The sequence below is a fragment of the Lytechinus variegatus genome, chromosome 7 (genome assembly GCF_018143015.1).
Source record: "Lytechinus variegatus isolate NC3 chromosome 7, Lvar_3.0, whole genome shotgun sequence".
In the NCBI taxonomy this organism is placed as follows: Eukaryota; Metazoa; Echinodermata; class Echinoidea; order Temnopleuroida; family Toxopneustidae; genus Lytechinus; species Lytechinus variegatus.
In genome coordinates this window covers 35115501-35137908 of record NC_054746.1, presented here as the reverse complement: position 1 = coordinate 35137908, position 22408 = coordinate 35115501, and the positions used below count along the sequence as shown (strand labels likewise).

Here is a 22408-nt window from a genome sequence, read left to right as displayed (position 1 = left end):
GCGATCGGACGACCAACGGCCGAGATCTTAGGGGGGCCCAAAAGGCCCCCCCCCCCAGTTTTTCTAGCCTCCAAAATAGCCCAGTCTTTTTAGGGTTAAGTTTCGTTTTGACCAGCTGTCAAGAGTCTTTTTCAATTTAGTTAATTTTTCTTCCCACTCTAAGTTTAGCGATTTGTCATTATCAGAATGAATATAATGATCTAAGTATTTTACAGTCCAAGATAAATTGTATTTTTTAATATCATATTTCTTACTTGTATCTCCTAACCATATCAATGCTGTTTTTTCTTTATTAATCTTTGGTCCTGCTATTCTACCAAAGGTTTTTAATTCATTTAATATTTTTCTTAACGATTTTTCATCTTGACAAAAAACAGAGTATCGTCAGCATATTGTAAGAGTTTAAGTTGAACGTCATGTTCTGTAATTTCAATAGGTTTAATCTTTTTGTTTTCTCTTATACTAATTGCTAAAAATTCGGCAGCGATGATAAACAAAAGAGCTGATAATGGACATCCCTGTCTTATACCTCTTCCAATATTAAAACTTGTTGAGATCCAACCGTTTACCAAAACAGAGCTTGAAATGTCTTTATAAAGAACTGAAATCCATTTACGGAATGATTCACCAAAATTGAATTTTTCCAAACACACGTTTAAAAATTCTATATTCAAAACATCGAAAGCTTTCGTGAAGTCTGCTAACATAATGGCACCTGTTTTACAATGCTTATTGAAAAAAACCGATAACATCTTTTGTTAACCTTACAAGCTGAGAGACGTCCCTTTATATACCCAGTTTGATTTTCATGAATAATTTCGTCAACAACTTTATGGACTCTGGCAGCTAGGACAGCTGCTATTATTTTGTAATCACAGTTCAGCAATGTAATAGGTCTCCAATTCTCAAGTTCTTTACAGTCACCTTTTTTGAATAATAAAGTGATAAGACCTTTTCGCTGGGTATCTGACATAATTCCTGACATGTAACATTCATTCAGACTTTCGACAAGGTCTTTCAACAAAGGCCAAAACGTTTGATAAAATTCAATCGAAAGTCCGTCTGATCCAGGGGCCTTATTTTTTGCATTGCAAATATAGCACGTTTACATTCTTCATGTGTTAACAATCCTTCGCACATCTGTTTACTTTCATTTGTTAATTGATGCACAGTTTTAGATGATACGTAATTTTCCATACAAATAATGCATTTTCTTCACACGTTTCTTTTCTATATAATTCTGAATAAAAATTTACAACCTCTTCTTAAATATCTTCATTTTTTGTTATAACTTTCTGGTCCTTTTCACGTTTCATTTGTGAAATTTCTTTTTTCTTAGCATTATTTCTTTCTAACCCAAGAAAGTATTTGTTACTTCTTTCTCCTTCTTCCATCCATCTTACTCGAGCCCTAATACCAGCTCCTTTACAATCATGTTTATACATTTTCTCTAATTTATCTTTTACATCAATATAGTTTTTATGCACATTTTCATCATCAACATTAACATCCATTTGTTTACTCAACTCACACAGGTCATTTTCTAATGATAACTTTGTTTTTTCTCTGAAATGATTTTTCTCGACAATATTTTTGTGTGAATTCCTTTACTCTAATTTTAAAAAGTTCCCATTTTACAGCTGCTGGTAAACTCTTTTGAGAGAACGACTGAAAAATATCAATTATTTTGTTTTGATAATCATGATCTTTTAAGACATCAGTGTTAATTTTCCAATATCCTGGACCTTTCTTATTTTTAGCGGTACATATTTTAATTGAAATTGCGTTATGATCCGCTCGTATTGCAGGACGAATATCAGAATATAAAGTTTTGTTTTTAATATTTTTTGTTACGAGCCAAAAATCTAACCTTGAAGCTCTTTTTAGATGTCTGTTTCTCCAAGTAAACTGTTTGGTATTTGGATACATCACTCTCCACATATCAAAGAGAGAGTGTTTCTTCATGATCTTTTTAAGGTTCGTAGATTTCTTATAATATAGAGTTTTCATACCTTGTACATCTTTACTCATGTCTAATACACAATTCCATTCACCTCCTAGAATAAAATCACATTCTTTAAGTGTCGAATACTTTTCATTCAATTGACAATCTAATGTACCAAAAAACACTTCTCTCTGCTGTCTTTGAGTTGGAGCATATACATTTACTAACATTACATCAATATCATTTACTCTTGCGTGCAATATTAACAATTGCCCATTCATTCGAGTTTTAATAACAATATTTTATATATATATAATGTTTTATTGTCCAACTTAATGGAAATTCATTTTGTTTACATGCAAACATACAAATTACAAATATACATAATCAAGGAGAGACAAAATTAATACAAAATACTGGCATGCACGTAATACATTCGTTCTTATACATAAGACGATTAAAAGAGTATAACAAGATCATTGCTGAAATACGAACAACAAGAAGGCATATTCTGTGTAATTATCATTACCATCATTCTAAAACTGTTAAATAAGTAAAAGTATCGGGTCATTTTATTTTATTTATTTATTTATTACTTGAAGCATAATTCACATATAAAAAATCCACAACTCTACATTGACCATGATGTCGATACTATTATTGTAATCATTATAGTTGCAGTTATTATTATTATTATTATTATTATCATTATTATCATTACTATTATTACTATTAGTACTACTATCATTACTCTTTACATTTGTGGCAGTTTTGTATTGTATTAAAGAGGAGACATAGATGGCAGTATTGAAGGGTAAGAGTAATTCTGCAATAATGTGACTTGTTTTCTATTTAATGGTTGAGAAGACGAATTGAGAAAGGAATAAAAGAATTTCCGTAACGGCTCGTTCTGGCCTTAACTGATTCCCACCTTCTTCCACTACGAAGTAGTTTGTATTTCTTATTTAATGGATGGGAGTGATCACTGACTATTGCTTGGGCTTTGTCAACTACCTTTCCTTGACATATCCTATCCAAATCTACAACACACTTCGTAATCCTACTAGCCCGTTTCACGACTCTATACAATTTATCCTTATCCTTCTGTCTGGCACTGTGATACCAGGCAACACAGTCATGGGTGATGATACTCTGAATAACTGATGTATAAAACAAATACAATATTTTCTCGTTTACATGAAATTGTTTCATCTTCCGAAGAAAAAACAATCTGTGGTTGCACTTGAGTGTGGTAGCTTTAGTCTGCTCGGACCAATCAAGTTTGTCATCAACAATAGTGCCTAGATACCTATAACTATGGACAATTTCAATTGGATGACCATCGATGTGAATAGGGAATTCTACAGGATCAAAAGATTTCTTCTTCCTGAAGTCAAAGATGATTTCTTTAGTTTTGTTAGAATTCAACACCAGATGGTTTTCAGTGCACCACCTACCAAAAGAGGATATACTCTCCCTATATTCTAACTCACTCTCTTTTATCAGGCCTACAATGACAGTATCATCGGCATATTTCAAAATACGAACCGACGGAATATTGGAAATACAGTCATTAGTATATAATATATAGAGAACAGGTGAGAGAACACACCCCTGAGGAGACCCTGTGTTCGTTGTGAGTACGTTGGAGAGTACATCATTAACCTTAACCCTCTGGGTTCTACCGTGTAAGAAGTCATAGATCCAGAGAACCAGTGACGGTTTCACATCCAAGAAGCTTAATTTTTTTTTTCATTACTGCCGTTTTGTACATTTAGTCTGTCATTAAAGAAAATAGAAACACCTCGAGAGTGATTGCTTCCATGATCGAAAAAACATGGCCCACGCCATTCGCTTCTTATGATATTTTCAATGTCTGATGACCAATAGGTCCCCCTGAGATAGAGCATTCATTGCTGCCGTTGTTCTCCCACTGAATTTAAAGGTTGAGTCGACATGTTGATTTGAATAAATAGAGGAAAGTCAAACTAGCATAATGTTGAAAATTTCATCAAAATCGAATATAAACTAAGAAAGTTATGACATTTTAAAGTTTCACTATTATTTTTCACAAAATAGTGACAATGCACAGCTCAATAACATGCGAATGAGACAGTCGATGACGTCCCTCACTCACTATTTCTTTGTTTTTTGTTTGAATTATACGATATATCATTTTTTTATAGATTTGACAAGGACCAACTAGACTGAAAATTAGAATATTTCATAATTCATATAATAAAATACAAAAGAAAAAGTGAGTGGATGACATCATCAGTCTCCTCATTTGCATACCGACCAGGATGTGCATATAACTGTTTTGTGAAATTAAGCGAAACTTTAAAATGTCATGACTTAATTTCTAATTTTTCATCCGATTTTTAAGGAGTTTTCAGCGTTATATATGTTCAAATCAATTTTTTTGTTGGGGTGGAATTGTCCTTGGGTAAAACAGGTTTGTTTCATAATATGCTAATGGTCGATTTTGTTTTCTCAAAGGGCAAGTCTACTCCAATGAAACTTGGGTATTTGATAAGGAGTGGGGGAAAAATCAAACAAGCACAATGCTAAAAATTTCATTAAAAATCGGATGTAAAATAGGCCTATGACATATTGACATTTAAATGTCGCAGATTCTTCACATTTGCATGTCCAGTGGTCAATCTTATTCTATTGAAACTTTCGAACCAATTTTGGATTGGTCCCTGACCACAATCTTTTAGATAATTTAGTCTTACCATGGTCACATTTGTTCTACGGCGGCCGTACGGCGAGTCGAAAACAGCCGTTTTAACAGTTTGTACCATCAGCTAAGTATAGGTGGTTTGAATAAAAATGAATAAAACGGCTGTTTTTGACTCGCCGTACGGCCGCCGTAGAGCAAATGTGACCAAGGTAATTTAGTCTTTCAATCTACGGAATTTAGAGAGAGTTCTTTCCAACATAAAACTTAGAAAACGGTCGATTTTGATTTTGATGTGGGGGAGGGGGTTAGAAAATAAACAAATTAATGATCAAAGACATAAAACGACTAATTTCTAAGTATCTTTACTGTATAAAAAATCAAAACGAATTACAACATAATACTGATGATTGGAATGATTAATAAGAAAATTACTATGAACAATAACATGTAGATAAAGACACAAATTATTAATGTACAGTAAAACTCAACATAACACAAATCCTTCAGCGTACATCACACATGGAATGCCCAATCTATATACAAATTTAACAACCATACGGGGAAAGGGCTAGATTAAACTTTCCAATACAAATTAGATTGATAACACTAAGTTAGGGATAATGTTATAGGGATCATAAACACATCATAAATCATTCTTTTAAAGGGGACTGTCCCATTATTCACAGTGGTATCATCTATAATCGATGCATACGTATATAGAACTGCTATCATTTGCCCCACCCCCTCCATGCAATATGGGATCTCCTTTTTTCTTCTGTGACCACGGTGCACCGCGGTGGTGAGGGGTCATCAATATTATGTAAAAGGAATTTTCACCACTGTTTTGGGGTATATGATATAATATATATATTTCCAAATGTTTCATTCAGGGTAAGAAACCTAGAAATAAACATTTGAGCTCTCGCTTCGCGTAGTTCACACCACCATTCATGTATAATTGACACAGTCCGTGAATTCCTATATATACAGGTCCTACATAATCTATAGTCCTTCAAATGCTCCATTTTCATGCAAGTATTTCAAAATTAAATTTTTGCAAACAGTCCTTTTTTTCAGTATCTCAAAGAATTTTCGCATGATTCTTTAGTGAAATACGCATAACATATTCATGCCTACAATATAAGTACGAAATCGCCCTTTTCTGATCAGTAATATAGGAAAATTAAATTCGCACTTATAGGACTAAGGAGTTAAAGGAAACATAGGCCTATTATTCACAGAAATAATCTTACAAAATGACTATCTCTCCCACTCCAACTTTTTCCGACTGTTTTGGGCTGTCGTGGGCCTATAATTTTCATCAATTCTCCTTATCGGAAACTGACAGTCAGGCTTGAAATCTATTTTCATTGAGTAAGTTGAGGTGTTATATTTCTGAAGCAATTTATTACGTCTGTACCCACTTTTGGTATTTTTCCATTGTCTCCATGTATACTTAAGTTTCCATTTCAATAGGTGAATATTACCAAAATCTACCTTATCTTCTGGTATATGATATCGACGGAGTATGGAAGCAAAACATTTGTGGACATTCTCATCGTTGATACATCCCTTGGTTTCTCTTACCAAGTTGAATAAAATGATGTTTGGTACATCAATTTCAATTGTATGAGGCGAATCGCCATCATTATCAGTTGTGTGCACTGGACTGTTTTGGGCTGTCGTGGGCCTATAATTTTCATCAATTCTCCTTATCGGAAACTGACAGTCAGGCTTGAAATTGATTTTCATTGAGTAAGTTGAGGTGTTATATTTCTTAAGCAATTTATTACGTCTGTACCCACTTTGGGTATTTTTCCATTGTCTCCATGTATACTTAAGTTTCCATTTCAATAGGTGAATATTACCAAAATCTACCTTATCTTCTGGTATATGATACCGATCGAGTATGCAAACAAAACTTTTGTGGACATTCTCATCGCTCAAAATTCCCTTGATTTTCATCATCAAATTGAACAAAAAGATGTTTGGAACATCGATTTCAATTGTATGAGGCAAATATTCATTTACAGCTGTGTGCACTGCACTCGCTTGGCGATCCCCATCCATAGTATGTCTAAAACAGTAGCACATACAAAGTAGATATAAACGTCGAAAGAATAACCAAGATTTCATACAAGTTTTGTTCTTCTAAAAATAAAAAGGGCGAGCAATCAACAGCATACGATATAACGATGTCAAATGAAATTAAAAAAGGTTCCAGGAGGGGTTACGAAACTCTTCTTCTTCTGCTAGATTCACAAGTTCACTGATATAAACTTGGTTTTATGGATGCAAGAGAAGGTATGATTCCTGACTATCCAATGTAAAGAAGCCTTTATAGTTCACAGTGATTTTCATTCATCGATGCATTCAAACGCATGTACACTCCAATGTAGTTATTCTTTATTCTGAAATTTTCATGTTCAACTAAGGTGATCAGGAGGTGGTGCATATACTGATTCATATTGTTTAATTCTGATTTGCCCATGCCAAACAGCCGTAGTTGTAATCCGTCGACCGTTGGTTCTTTCAATCCACCATCGAGTCTTTGCAGTTCTGAAGAGTAAACTATAAATAAAAGAAATAAAGAAAGTAGTGTCATCGGTTTGATTAAAAAAAAGTACAAGTGGATAAAATATAGGCTCGATTTTCATGCTAACCCCCCCCCCCAAGAAAAAAAAATGGTACACGAGTGTCACCTGATATCGTGATCAATAAAATATGTGATATGATGATATTTTGACCTCATCATTCTTATGAACACACAAGTGTATACACAGTTGATGAGGAAATAAAGAAAAGAGAGCAATTTGAACATTAACGTGACTTTTGACCCCTAGATGACCTTTGACCCCACCACTCTCATGGGCACAGTTGTGGTACTACCAATTTTGCACCAAGTGTGAACATAATTGATGCAGAAATAAAGAAATGAGAGCAATTACAAAAAAACTTGACTTTTTGACCCAAGATGGAATTTGACCCCATCACCAATAGTCAGCATAATTGATGGAGAAATAAAGAAATAAGAGCAAGTTGAACAAAATATATCATTTGACCTTTTGACCCTTATATGACCTTTAAACCCATCATCCTCATGGACATATATTACCCTAAGATCATGCAGCAAGTGCCAATAAAATAGAGAAATAGAGAGCAAATTGAACAAAAATGTTTTGTACGCTGCCCAGTTATTTGAAAATACAATCATCCATTTACTGATACCGTCATTATAATTTCAAATGATCAAAGATGACCAAAATGACCTTGAAAATAAAAATCGTAACTTTGGTCAATTTTTTTTTAATGAAGATAACGAGAGGCAACACCAGGATTAGGGTGAAAGGGAAAAGGGGGCAAAAGAAAACTCTCGGGCAGTTACGCTAGCGTGTACTAATAATTTTTCGTACGTAAAAAAAAATACGTATCACGTTTAAAAAAATAATGAAAACTCGAATCCAGAGCAGAAAAGATTGGAGCATACAGACATCAAAACGGGATATTTTAAGCCCTGTGTTAGCTCTTAATCGGATTACTGTCTCATTCAACATACAATAATTCGAGGACGAATCGTAAGCGAAATTATAATCTTTATAATAAATGATCTAAAAGTGTTTATGATTCTGGCCCGGCCATTGACATGATTGACGGATCTTGGTAAATATTAAATTGTACACTATTATTGCTAAATGGTTCTGGTTTTTGCGTAATGAGACTTTGCGGGATCTCTTCAACCATGCTATAGGTGCATGCTGCAACGAAAGTTAACTAAGGCTGAAGTTACTGAACAGAGATGACAATTACTATACATTTTGGTTTTTCAATTTTCAATTTTTTTTAAGGTGCCGCTTGGTGCCGCCACTACTGACCTTGATCATGTGACCTGAATCACATGCCGCACGACCAATGAGACTTGATTGCCCTCATATACACGTTTCATGAAATATATACTTTCAAAGTTATGACAATTCAGAACGCGATGCCGCTATCAGAAGAGCGCTGCGCCTGGCGCTTCTTTTATGCAGGCGAGACAATAGAAATTTACACATCTTCTCTATATTTAAATACATCTTATGCAAGTCATCTAAGACTTATTATCTCCATGCCCGCTCCATGCATCAATTAGGCACCATCATTGACACGATGAAATGTAATCTTTATGAGATTTAATTAATTTAAGTTCAAATTTGCTACCAAATATTAGGCACTATATATAAGCATAGAGGCATAGCCTATATCAACTCCCTGATCTAACAAATATTGACGGTTCAGTTCCAAGTTCGAAAACTTAATCATGATAACATATTACTAAGAGATTATAAAAACTCCAGATAAACTTGAAAGAGGATCTGGAATAGGCCTCTCCGCCCACGTATAGATATCAGGTGGGGGATCAAGCGAAAGAAATTGAGAAATGATAGTTACATAATACCTTGTGATGTTACAAACCACATGCCTCCGTGAACACATCCTAAGTTCGAGATCTATACGGCCGGGGGGGGGGGGGGTGCACTGTCACAAATACATGTACATGTAGTTGAAAGTAAGTACGCTACTCGAACCACTATGCCCGAGCTACAAACACAACACTCAGATATCAATTTTGGAAAATTTATAAATGTATCCTAAACTATAACTTGGCTATGTTTACATAAAAGAATTGGCCACAATGTTGGATATTCTTTTTTACTTTTCTTCCCTGACATAGCAATATATTTTTACCGCAATCACGATGGGATCGAACTGCTCGGTCGAATATTATATAATGGCACTATTGGAGAATTATATACCAACTTGAGGGGTAGGGATGTTAATACCCAAATAAAACTTGTGTTTAGAAGAAAAAGGAAAATCAGACAAGTTGATAGATGAAAGTTTGAACAATATTGAACAAATAATAAGAAAGTTATGAATTTCTATCTATAAGTTGTAAATATTGGTAATCACTATACCCATGGAGACTTCATATTGGCCGCATAGTGATGTAAGGCAAAGACTACTCTTCCATGTATTCCAATAAATGAAATGGCTAAAATGTCTTTTTTCCCAAAAGTTTGACTCCAAATTTTATTTTTCTTTCTTGAGGACATAAAGCAATATACTCCCTGGGTTAGATGACTGCCCCTGATAATTAAGTACATAGCCTATGGGAAAGTTGTTCCTTGCACATTAGTAGTCAATATTTTATAAAGGATGTCCTTTTTTCCCCAACAATACGTGTTTAGAATCCGATTTGCGCGATCGAGGTGTCGAAGGTGGGGTCTACTAAACCATGGACCTACGAGCTAGTAGGTCCATGGTAATATATTATAAGGTCTTTGGTTTAAACCATGGACTAAACCAAATGATGTGTAAAGGTAAAACCCGACGACCGAAGGACCCGTGATAAAACAATAAAATATGACTGTACTTGTTTAGGGGTTCAATTCAGGGAATAATTGCCAAGAGTATCGTTTTGTTTCCAATACTTGTTAAGGGTAGGGTTTTACACGCCAATACTTGTTAAGGGGTGCATTTTCAGTATATGGAAAATATTTAGGATGCTTTTCGAGACCCCATGGTCGCGCATGGTATCTACTCGTGAATGGAAGTGCCCCCCCCCCCCCCGGTATCAAGAATACCAACGTGGACCTATAGACCAATTTCACGGCCGGTTTATGTATTTGGCCCTCTATCGGCGACGCCATTGCTGCGGTGGGCAAGTGCGCTGACCGCGATTGGCTCTGTGTACAAATTCAATGAAAGATTACAGATAAGCTCTGATATTGTGTCATTAACTTCATCATAAATCAATAAAATAAAGCATGGACCCCTGGGTAGACGATGTAAGACAATGGCCATATCTGACCGATGAAGGTATGATGAATTTTTGCACTTTGGCTACTTTTTCCCCTTAGTTTTGTCAGTAAAAGTGAGTTGATGATGACCAAGAATCGCTGTTGGTTTTCATCAGGGAGCTCACTTCTTGTTGCTAGTAAATTGTGTTAGAGTAGCGGGAGAGTGAACGAGACATAGAGTGTGAGGGGGGAGAGAGTATGTGTGAGAGGAGGGCGATAGTGAGAGGGGAGAGGGGGATAGTGAGAGGGGAGAGGTGAGAAAGGGGGGGGGGTAGGGAGAGAGGGGGGGGGGGCTAGCGAGAACGTGTGTGAGAGAGGGATAGTGTAATACAGAGAAGGGGATAGTGAGAGAGAGAGAGGGAGGGATAGTGTGAGAGGGAGAGAGAAAGAGAGAGGGACTGATATTTCCATCTAAGCATGATCAAATAAATCCCCCCCTCCCTCCCCCCACAAAAAAAACACCACCACCACATTTTATGCAGGCCTATAAGTATCCAAAAGGAGGGGGCAAGGCAAGAGAATAAAACAGAGAGAAAGGAAGAAAGTCCTTTCTGTTGATGTTTTTTATCCACTGGCGACGCATTCCTTCATCACGGCCTGGAAACCTATGCAGGGAGTACGGCTTCACACACAAACAGGCTTCATGAGTCCAAGGCGAGTGAATTTCACATTCACTTTGCTTCCAATCCTGAAGCTTTCTCCAATTGTTGTGGCAATTGAACACAGCACAGCTGCGACCTGAACTTCTCCGATAAATGCTCATTGTGAATCTTACAAGAAATCTGCTCAATTGGTCCAAAATAAAAAAAAATCGAACGAATGTACCAAATACCCTATTGACTTGTGTACTATAAAAGTTGATTCGCCCACCGCAGCATGGCGACCAGTCTGCTGCCCTCTCACGTTGTGAAATTGGGTCCCATCAGTATAGCGGACCGTGACCCGGCGGAGACGAAGCATTAGGGGGCACTGCATTGTTTGTGAACAATGCTGTGCCCCCCCCCCCCAATGCTTTGTCTCCGCCAGGTCACGGTCCGCCACTGGGTCCCATGTCTGTAGGCACAGATCCCCGGTTTTCGCTGTGCACTTCGCAGAGGGCACAATGCAAAGTTTGAATTAGTGAGACTAGATGTGCATTTAACTGTTTAATTTTGCAAAAATAAGCGAAACTTTAAACTGCCCTATTTTTCTTGTTTAAAATCTGATTTTGATGAAATTTTTATTGTTTGCTTAATAATTGTCGGATTTTCTCATTCTATCGAAATCAACTTTATATAGGGGTGGACTTGACCCCCCCGGGGGGGATTACATTGACGAGTGGATACCAAGTGCGACCAAAAAACATGTTAAAAGGATGTCTTTTTCACGATAGGGCACGTTACGTACGTAACGTGATAAGAGTGTCAAAAACACAAAAATAATGAAAAAGGGGTATCAATTTCGCTAGTGTTTAGGGTCGATTTGCGGGGATGATAAAACAAAATTAAAATGTTTAATAAAGGATATCCTTTTTGCCCCAACACTTCGTGTTTAGAGTCCGATTTGCGCGAGGTGTAGAAGGTGGGGTCGTACTAAACCAAATAAGGTAAAGCCGACGACCAAAGGACCCATAACAATAAAACATTCCTGTACTTGTTTAGGGGTTCATTTCAGGGAATAATAATTTTACCAAAAGTATCGTTTTGTTTCCAATACTTGTTGAGGGTAGGGTTTCACACGCCAATACTTGTTAAGGGGTGCATTTACAGAAAATTACATGTTTTAAGGTGTTTTTCGAGACCATGGTCGCGCATGGTATCCACTCGTGAATGGAAGTGGCCACCGGGACTTGTCCTTTAACAAACTTTCAACAAGAGCCTGTGGCACCTCCCGAGAATAAACAGAAGGGGGCACTTCTGTTTTATAGCTGGTGTCAGTTTGACTTTATGTATTTTTGTTTGTTTTACTTACGTCTAATCTGCGAGACGAATGTCTATCTTCTTTAGCCGGAGATGAGGTTGCGTTGCTACAACATGGGTTTCAACTATCTAGCAAATAGTGTCAACCAGCATGTCCGGTAGATAGAATATACAACAGAGATATTATATTGATATCTGTGCACCATGGATGTATAGACAAGGGCAGCTCCCTATAGGCTATGCCCTTATACGGGGGGGGGGGGCCCGGCACTCGACCAAAAAAATGGTGGGGGTGTGCCGCGGGTAAGATAAAAAAGTGGAATGCCTCTGGCCGTCTCACCTGCATCACGCGATTCAACATAGCAGCAGTGCTGACTTTGAAAACTACTATAACTCGCACAAGATGTTCAGTGATACTTGGTTACTCTTATTTCCACCTTTTATGAACTAGACCAATACACTTTACAGAGATAGGATGGTAATTCAACAAATACCCCCAATGTGGCCAAAGTTCATTGACCTCACATGACCTTTGACCTTGATCATGTGACCTGAAACTTGCACGGGATATTAAATGATACTTCATTACTCTTATGTCCAAGTTTCAAAAGTCAGATCAATAAACTTGCGAAGTGATGATGGTAATTCAACAGATACCCCCGTTATGGCCAAAGTTCATTGACCTTTGATCTTGGTCATGTGACCTAAAATGCGCACAGGATGTTTAGTGATACTTGATTACTCTTATGTCCAAGTTTTATGAACTAGACCAACATACTTTTAAAGTTATGATCGTAATTCAACAAATACCCCCAATTCGGCCAAAGTTCATTGACCCTAAATGACCTTGATCATGTGACCTGAAACTTGCACAGGATGTTCAGTGATACTTGATTACTATTATTAGTCTGGTCAGTTAGCGGAATTATGTGGACACGGTGGACAAAAGCGTGATTTTTTTCTCCAGACCTTTGTTTATGTATAAGAATTAAGAATGGGGTATGCTCCAAAAAATCTGGCTGCAGGAACAGTGAAAAAATGGGTGAAAATGTCAGAATTTAGGAGTTCAGATTTGTCTGGTATATAGACTAGCGCTAGTGCAAAACTCAATAGCAGTGCATTATTTTGCATTGGATTAGTTCTTGAATTCAGACCCTTTTTGAACAGATCTTCTGTTTGTCCTCGCATCTCAATCTGAATGAAGATGCTAGCCAAGCCGAAGGGTGACGGTGGAGGGGGTTGAATGTTGGTGTGTGTGTACATATTTTGGTCTTGGGGTAAAGGTGTGCAAGACACATTTTTTGCATGTGTTGGAAATTGTGTTGCCATGGTAACAGTGTATTATTGCAAAAATAAGGTAAAAATCTTGCAGTTAGAACCACCTGCTCTGTTTTTAACCGATTCTCATGAAATTTGGCACACACATTGGTCTTGAGGTGAAGATGTCTAAGACATACTTTTGTGTGTCTTTCAGAAATCTTGTTGCCATGGTAACAACATATTATCTGGTGAAAATTGGGCAAAAAACCTTACAATTCAAACTGTTTCATCAGTTTTCAATCAATTTTCATGAAATTTGGCACACACATTGGTACTGAAGTAAAGATGTACTAGGCACTTTTTGTGTGTTTCAGAAACTGTGTTGTCATGGTAACAAATTAGCATATGGCAAAATTTAGGTAAAAAACTTGCAATTTGAACTACTTCATCAGTTTTGAACCAATTCTCGTGAAATTTGGCTCACACATTTGCCTTGGGGTAAAGATGTGCAAGAACCTTTTTTTTTTGCATTTGTCAGAGTGCATTACCAGGGTAGCCACATATGATAGCCAGAAATGTAGGAAAACTTATTGTGGATCAAACTCCTTCCCCTGTTTTTAGTCAGTGCTCATAAAAATTGGAAGAAATATTCATCTTAGGGTAAAGATTCATATTAAATTCTAAATGTCTTTGCATTAAAATGTGGGGGTATTAATCACCTTCATTAATATTTCTGGGTTTGGGGGAAGGGGCAGGATTAGTCCTTTAAATCTGACATCAAAGAAGGTTAAAGGCAGTGGCCATTAGAAACATAAAAATGATAAACACTCTTAAAAAAACGCATCCCCTTAAGGGCATATAGGCTGGAGGTACACTGGGTGAATATGAAACCTTCCGCTGAAGCAGAGGAGTTCCAACACTGGCAAGCAAAACAAAATGTGTACCCCTTCTACTTTCAACAGCTGATTTTCCAAACCTTAGTTCCACCTCCCCAAGATGTGCACCCCTCCCCATACCACTTTTAGTTCTACTTCCCCATGCTCAAACCAGTCTACACCTTTGTCCCTCAGGGGTCAATGCATTTTTAAAGCTAGACATTACTTTTTTTGGGGGGGTGGGGTCTTTAGAAAATGACCTCATTAAAATTACAGTTAAAGGATTATGACTAGGAACTTAACACTCCCCCCCGAAAAAATAGGGGCTGATAATACTTTTTAGCAGAAATCCCCCCCCCTTCAAAGGTAAGAAGAGTCCTTTGCAGTTCAGACCATTCATTTGAAGCTTAATGCATTCTGATTTGATAAAAAAAATGTTTACAGTACCCAATTAACCATTGTTTATTTATATTCTCCTAGTCAGTCTTTTATTCATATTCATATTCCGTTCCTACTCTTTCTTTTTAACTTTCACATCACTCTTGATTTTGAGCTTCACCATGCCATCTCCTTCTGTTTCCTGTCTCTCTCTAAGTATATTTTTTCTGACATATTTTAAAGTGTACCTTTAATCATGCAACTAATTATTATAGAAATATAAATATATACAAAAATATCTGCACTTGTTTTAGAAATTCACTTGCAAATCCATGACTCAGTAACATACCATATCAAAAATATACCTATGTGCACAATAGATTTTAGTCTTATATTTTCTTTCATTTTTTCAGTATATTTCTGTAACAGCCCCTGCTTCATGCTTCAAATAAAACATTGATTAATTGGACACCGGAAACTTTTTTTTTCAAAGCAGAATGTTTGAGGCTTTAAATTAATATGCTGAAGTGTAAAGGATTTCTCTTTTTTTTTTTTTTGGGGGGGGGTAAGTTCCTAGTCGTTATAATTTCATTTTAATCTTTATGTGGCAATTTTCTAAAGCCCCCCCCCAATAAAAAAAATGTAAGGGGTGTTATTTTAAGAGTGTTTAAGTTCCTCATGGTCATGGCCTTTAACCTTCTATATTTTTATGTTGTCAGTTTTTAAGGACCTTCTCCGCCCCCCCAAAAAAGCCTATAAATATTATTGAAGGTGATTAATACCCTGCGCTATTATATGACAATATAAAGGGGAATCAAACTCAAATAAACACATGTTTTTAGAGGAAAATGAAAAATCAGACAAGTTTATAGGTCAAAGTTTGAACAATATCGGACAAACCATAACAAAGTTGTGAACATATTAAAGTTATAAACATTGGTAATCACTATACCCATGAAGACTTCAAATTGACCGCATATGTGATGTCACAGTGATTTAAGAAGGCAAGGACCACTCTTCCATGTACTGGAATAATTAATTAGCTAAAATTTCTTTTTTCAAAAGTTTTACTTCAAATTACATCTTTCTTTCATGAGGACACAAAACATACTACCAGGTTTATATTACGGCCCCAATGGATTAGGATTTAGGAGAAAACCAAAATCCTGATAACTACTAGTCTTATGGGAAAGTTGTCCTTGCGGCCCCACCCCTTGTCATAATTTACTTACCCAGTTGCCAATTTGAATTCTACATACTAGTAGCCTTAGGGATCTTAATTTTAAAGCAGCCATAACTTTATTTTGCTTGTCCGATTTCTTTAAAACTTTCACCATTCTTATTTTTCTCCTTTTCCATGCACAAAACATGACCAAGTCTTGATTCCCTTTTAATACTGAATATGAATCTTTACCCAAAATGAATATTTGTGTCAACTTTTATGAGCACAGGCTCAAAACTGAGAAGTTAACTGATCCACAATGAGTTTTCCCCATATTTCTGGCTAAATGTGGTTACCAAGGCAATGCACTCTCTGACAAAAGGTTCTTGCACATCTTTACCTCAAGGCCAATGTGTGAGTCATAATTATTTCATGAGAATTGGTTCAAAACAACAACAAAAACTGATGAAGTAGTTCAAATTGCAAGGTTTTTACCTAAATTTTGCCATATAATATGTTGTTCCCATGGCAACACAATTTTGGAAACACACACAAAAAGTGCCTTGTACATCTTTACTTCAATACCAATGTGTGTGCCAAATTTCATGAAAATTGATTGAAAACTGATGAAACAGTTTGAATTGTAAGGTTTTTTGCCCAATTTTCACCAGATAATATGTTGTTACCATGGCAACAAGATTTCTGAAAGACACACAAAAGTATGTCTTAGACATCTTCACCTCAAGACCAATGTGTGTGCCAAATTTCATGAGAATCGGTTAAAAACAGAGGAAGTGGTTCTAACTGCAAGATTTTTACCTTATTTTTGCAATAATACACTGTTACCATGGCAACACAATTTCCAACACATGCAAAAAATGTGTCTTGCACACCTTTACCCCAAGACCAAAATATGTACACACACACCAACATTCAACCGCCTCCACCGTCACCCTTCGGCTTGGTTAGCATCTTCATTCAGATTGAGATGCGAGGACAAACAGAAGATCTGTTCAAAAAGGGTCTGAATTCAAGAACTAATCCAATGCAAAATAATGCACTGCTATTGAGTTTTGCACTAGCGCTAGTCTATATATCAGACAAATCTGAACTCCTAAATTCTGACATTTTCACCCATTTTTTCACTGTTCCTGCAGTCAGATTTTTTGGAGCATACCCCATTCTTAATTCTTATACATAAACAAAGGTCTGGAGAAAAAATCATGCTTTTGTCCACCGTGTCCACAAGTAGGGCATTTTTGACGCTAACAGACCAGACTATATGTCCAAGTTTCATGAATCAGATCCAAAACTTTTAAAGTTTTGATTGTAATTCAACAGATACCCCCAAATCGGCCAAAGTTCATTGACCCTAAATTATCTTTGACCTTGGTCATGTGACGTAAACGGGGTCCTTAGAGCGGGCTTATTGTAAAAAGGAGGGTCCTCGGAACGTTATATACACAACAAAAAAAGTAAGTCCCCTAAATAAAATTGCTGTAACTTTTGAACAGAGTTATTTTGAGATATGATATTTCGCAGGTGGTTTTCTACACTCATTAAGCAACTCCTGGGGAAAAATGAGATTGATCGGTTGAGTCATGCATGAGTAATTAAAGATTGAATTAAAAATGACCATTTTTGAAAGTCACAAGAGTCGTTTGTCAGATTGTGCAAATACAAAGTTGGGCAAAAGTTGTTTTTAGGTGAATTTTATGGTGCTATGCTGTTTTGCTATCCATCATTTAGCCACTCCACACACAATTTTGATATCCTATGTTCATGGTTGAGTGAGCACAATATCGCAGGGGCCACGAAGCGGGGGTGCGGGGGGGGGGGGCACTTTATTTCCAAAATCATGTACAAAAATGTGAAAATGACCATACGATTGTGATTTTTGCATGGTCAGCCCCCCCCCCCCCACTTTTGGCTCAGCCCCTCCCCCACACTTTGAAAACCGTTCCGCGGCCCCTGTATTGTGACGTATCATCATAGGGGTATTTGGTAGCATCCTCTACAACTTGTTAGGTCATATTAAAATTTGAAAATGTTGGTGGCTCCCCCGATTATAGGCCCTCCCCCATTTTTAAATTCTGGATCCACCACTGATTTGTCCATAAATTAAACTGATCATGAGAAATTGTAAGGAAAATAATACATTTATGCATAATAAAGAGTATTCATTCCTCAGTTTTCGAATGTGCTCGCTCAACCATGAAAATGTTAGGTTCGGTAAGTGTGTGGTGATAGAAATGATGGATGATAAAAACAACAGCAATTAAAGTCACATTTGAAACCGAATTTGCCCCCAATATTCACCTTATTACCCTTTGAAATGAGTCTGTGACATTGAAAATACCCATTTTCTCACTTTGATGCGTGCTCACTCATCCATAAATAAACGAATCGATTTCATTTTTGCACAGAATTCTGCCCATAGGTTGATAAACATTACTGCCAAATGACATTGCTAAAGACAGCCTAGAAAAAAATTCCCCCATATTGAATAAGGGGTTACTTATCCTTAAACATTATGCACCCATAATGTACACAAGCCTATGAGAGAGGAAGTCAAAATTTTAACAAAATAAGGGGTTTGTTTCATGGACGGTTTTTGTTACTTCTGCCAACAGTTATTTCATGAAACTTCGCACATGGCTTCAGAGTAACACTATCCAAAAGGCGTGCACACCAAAATAACAATTCGATACGGCACAGAGTGGGGCCAAAGGCCTTGAACTTTCTTCTCATATGCATAATTTTCGAATATTGTGTGCTCACTGATGCATTATACATCGGGATTTTCATAAAAATCAAATCAAATGAACCATGCAAGGAGGTTTGTAACAGATATCCATAGTTACATAGTTACAGCACATTCAGACCCTTAACTCGAGTGGACGTTTGCACAGCAGAGTGCGTCAAAGAGGTCAGCGGTTACACCACATGACATTCGGGTCAAGGTTTGCCTAGTCTGCAGGCACAGACTTTTGTTTTTCGCAAGATCTTGTACTTGTTATACAAACATGAAAGGACAAGTCCATCCCAACAAAACGTTGAATTGAATAAAAAAAGAAAAATCAAACAAGCAATTTCATCAAAAATGGATGTAAAACAAGAAAGTTATGACATTAATTTCACATAACAGTTCCATGGTTATATCACACCCTGAAGCCTGTTGCATAAAACTTTTTACCTGAGAAAACTCTGGTAAAAACTGAAAACGAAGTGTGGCTGCCGCCTTTTATCCTTGATAAACGGACGGAGTTTCGGCTAACAAATACTCTCACTCCAAAAGAAATGTATTCACAGACTTTAGTGTGGCTTATGTGGAACTTTATTCCGTCATCCCACGGTCCAAAATCCGAAATAAAATACTGAAAACAAAACAGATAAAAATATACATTTTGCCTTACATATTCAGACAACCCACAAATGGTTATAATCTACTAGTGAAACAATCTTAATATGAGAACTATATGTAAACAATGACTAAAAATATGGAGGAAATATACTATATCTGAACTCAGAAATACTTAACATGTATTAGGATATGATGTTACTCCTAAACCAAAGTTCACTATACTACCAAGGAACATGATTATATATCCACTATACTACCAAGAAACATATATCTCCACTATACTAACAAGGAAAATAAATATTCAATAACCCATTCTACTATTTGTATATCTGAATAAACATGGCACAAATAACTATCGGTATTACACCAATAAGGTCTTAAAAAGTAAATATCATGAAATCCAAATGTATCCGAATATATACCATAACATAGAAAGATAAGTATTCCATAACCCAAAGTAAGTTTATGATTCAAGAAAGAAACTATTAAAGGTATAATCATATTATAAATCTATATATTCTTATTTCTTGCACTGCACACTGCTGCGCTGTGACACTAGGTTAGTCTGATTTCCGCCATTGACTTTAGCACAGGGCAAAAACTCCAGTAAAAACAACCTGAGTTTTCTCAGGGAAAGTTTAATGCAACGGGCCCCTGGTCGGCGAATGAGGAGACGGATAACGTCATTCACTATTTCTTTTGTATTTTATATATCTAATTTGCTTCTCATTGTCAAGTGAATCAAAGATTAATTCACTGAATAGTGTGCATATCACTGTTTGTGAAAAAAGGCGGAACTTTAATTACATCCGATTTTGATGAAATTTTCAGTGTGAGTTATAGTTTGATTTTTCTCTATTTATTCCAATCAATATTTTTCTGTGGTGGACTTTACAATGCCAAAAACATATGCTGTCGAAGAACCCTTTTTTCCATTTTCACCGTGGAGGTAGACTATACCTCTATGCTATACAGTGCGTATCAAAAAAAGTTTACACTTAGAAAAAATCCTGTAAAATTATACATTTGGAATATCCTGAAGATTTTTCCACATTTTAACATTGGTACAGATCCATTTAATCACATGACGATATAACTGTCGAAAAATATTTCTGCTTGAGTGAGCACTACTTACTTTTGAAAAGCTGGTGAAAAATGATTTGCGCAGAACTTTGAAATAGTTATGCAAATAAAAGTAGACCTTAATCATAACACATTGAATTTAGCTAGTAAAATTGATTTGAAGATCTCTTTAACCTTTTTAAACTTGTTTCCTTTTCCAAAACCCTCCAAAGTGTGCATTGCGCCCCACCCCACTCCCACACACACCGAGGCCATCGTGACGATATTTGCTTTACACTGAGCTGTGATTTACATGAAATATTTTAGGCTTGATTTTCAGTGTATTAATCATTTTCAAGCTTGGGAAAAGTGTGGAGAAACAAGTATTAAATAAAACATGAAATGTAAACCCACTTTAAATGATAACAAGTGGAATGCCTCTGGCCGTCTCACCTGCATCACGCGGTTCAATATAGCAGCAGTGCTGACTTTGAATACTACTCTAACTCGCACAAGATGTTCAGTGATACATGGTTACTCTTATGTCCACTTTTTATGAACTAGACCAATAAACTTAGAGATATGATGGTTATTCAACAAAAAACCCCAACATGGCCAAAGTCCATTGACCTTACATGACCTTTGACCTTGATCATGTGACCTGAAACTCGAACAGGATGTTCAGTGATACTTGATTACTCTCATGTACAAGTTTCATGAATCAGATCCATAAACTTTCAAAGTTAGGATGGTAATTCAACAGATACACCCAATTCGGCCAAGTTCATTGACCTTTGACCTTGGTATGTGACCTGAAACACGCACAGGATGTTCAGTAATACTTGATTACTCTAATGTCCAAGTTTAATGAACTAGACCAATAAACTTTCAAAGTTATGATGGTAATTCAACAGATACCCCCGATTCGGCCAAAGTTCATTGACCCTAAATGACCTTTGACCTTAATCATGAGACCTGAAACTTGCACAAAATGTTCAGTGATGCTTGATTACTATTATGTCCAAGTTTCATGAATCAGATCCATAAACTTTAAAAGTTATGATGGGAAATCAACAGATATCCCCAATTCGGCCAAAGTTCATTGACCCTAAATGACCTTTGACCTTGGTCATGTGACGTGAAACTCATGCAGTATGTTCAGTGATACTTGATTAACCTTATGTCCAAGTTTCATGAACTAGGTCCATATATTTTCTAAGTTATGATGACATTTCAAAAACTTAACCTCAGGTTAAGATTTTGATGTTGATTCCTCCAACATGGTCTAAGTTCATTGACCCTAAATGACCTTTGACCTTGGTCATGTGACATGAAACTCTAATAGGATGTTCAGTAATACTTGATTAACCTTATGGCCAAGTTTTATTAACTAGGTCCATATACTTTCTAAGTTATGACATTTCAAAAACTTAACCTCAGGTTAAGATTTGATGTTGACGCCGCCGCCGTCGGAAAAGCGGCGCCTATAGTCTCACTTTGCTTCGCAGTTGAGACAAAAACTTGGTGAAAAAATGCTTGAGATGTCTGATTTTAACTTTTCTTCAGATTCAGTTATGTCCTCAGTTCCAGCTGGCACAAAAATGGTAAAGGTTGTGCTTACTAAGTGTTGAAATTTCAATTTGGGTGGAAAATTGTTACAAATTGGTTGAATGTATCCGTTTTATTTCAATTGACTGAAAGTGCAAGGGAAATGTATGAGAAATGTTTCGCAAGGTAAGTTTGATTTCGCCCTTTCCCCTTGACACAGCGTGAAAATGAGCATTTCTGCACAAACAGATTTCTGCAAGCTTTACAAAAATGGACAGTGCTCACTCAAGTGCATTCTGTCAAAAATTTTACTTTCATGTGATAGATGAGACCATAACCCAAGATTATATGTCAAAAAATACCCACATGTTGTATATTTTTTAATTCCCA

General features: G+C 36.4%; 1 long non-coding RNA gene across 2 annotated transcripts in view; it reads right to left on the bottom strand.

Annotated features, from left to right (window-relative positions):
* Window positions 1–5829: 5829 nt before the first annotated feature.
* The window catches only part of LOC121419112, a 33094-nt gene continuing 16515 nt past the window's right edge, over window positions 5830–22408 (bottom strand). The window contains exons 3-4 of one of the 2 annotated variants that reach the window (XR_005970554.1): window positions 19241–19421; window positions 5830–7202 (exon numbers count right to left, since the gene is read on the bottom strand). This is a non-coding gene — a long non-coding RNA (uncharacterized LOC121419112). The remainder of the gene's footprint in view (window positions 7203–19240; window positions 19422–22408) is intronic. The other variant, XR_005970553.1, reaches the window with a different exon arrangement.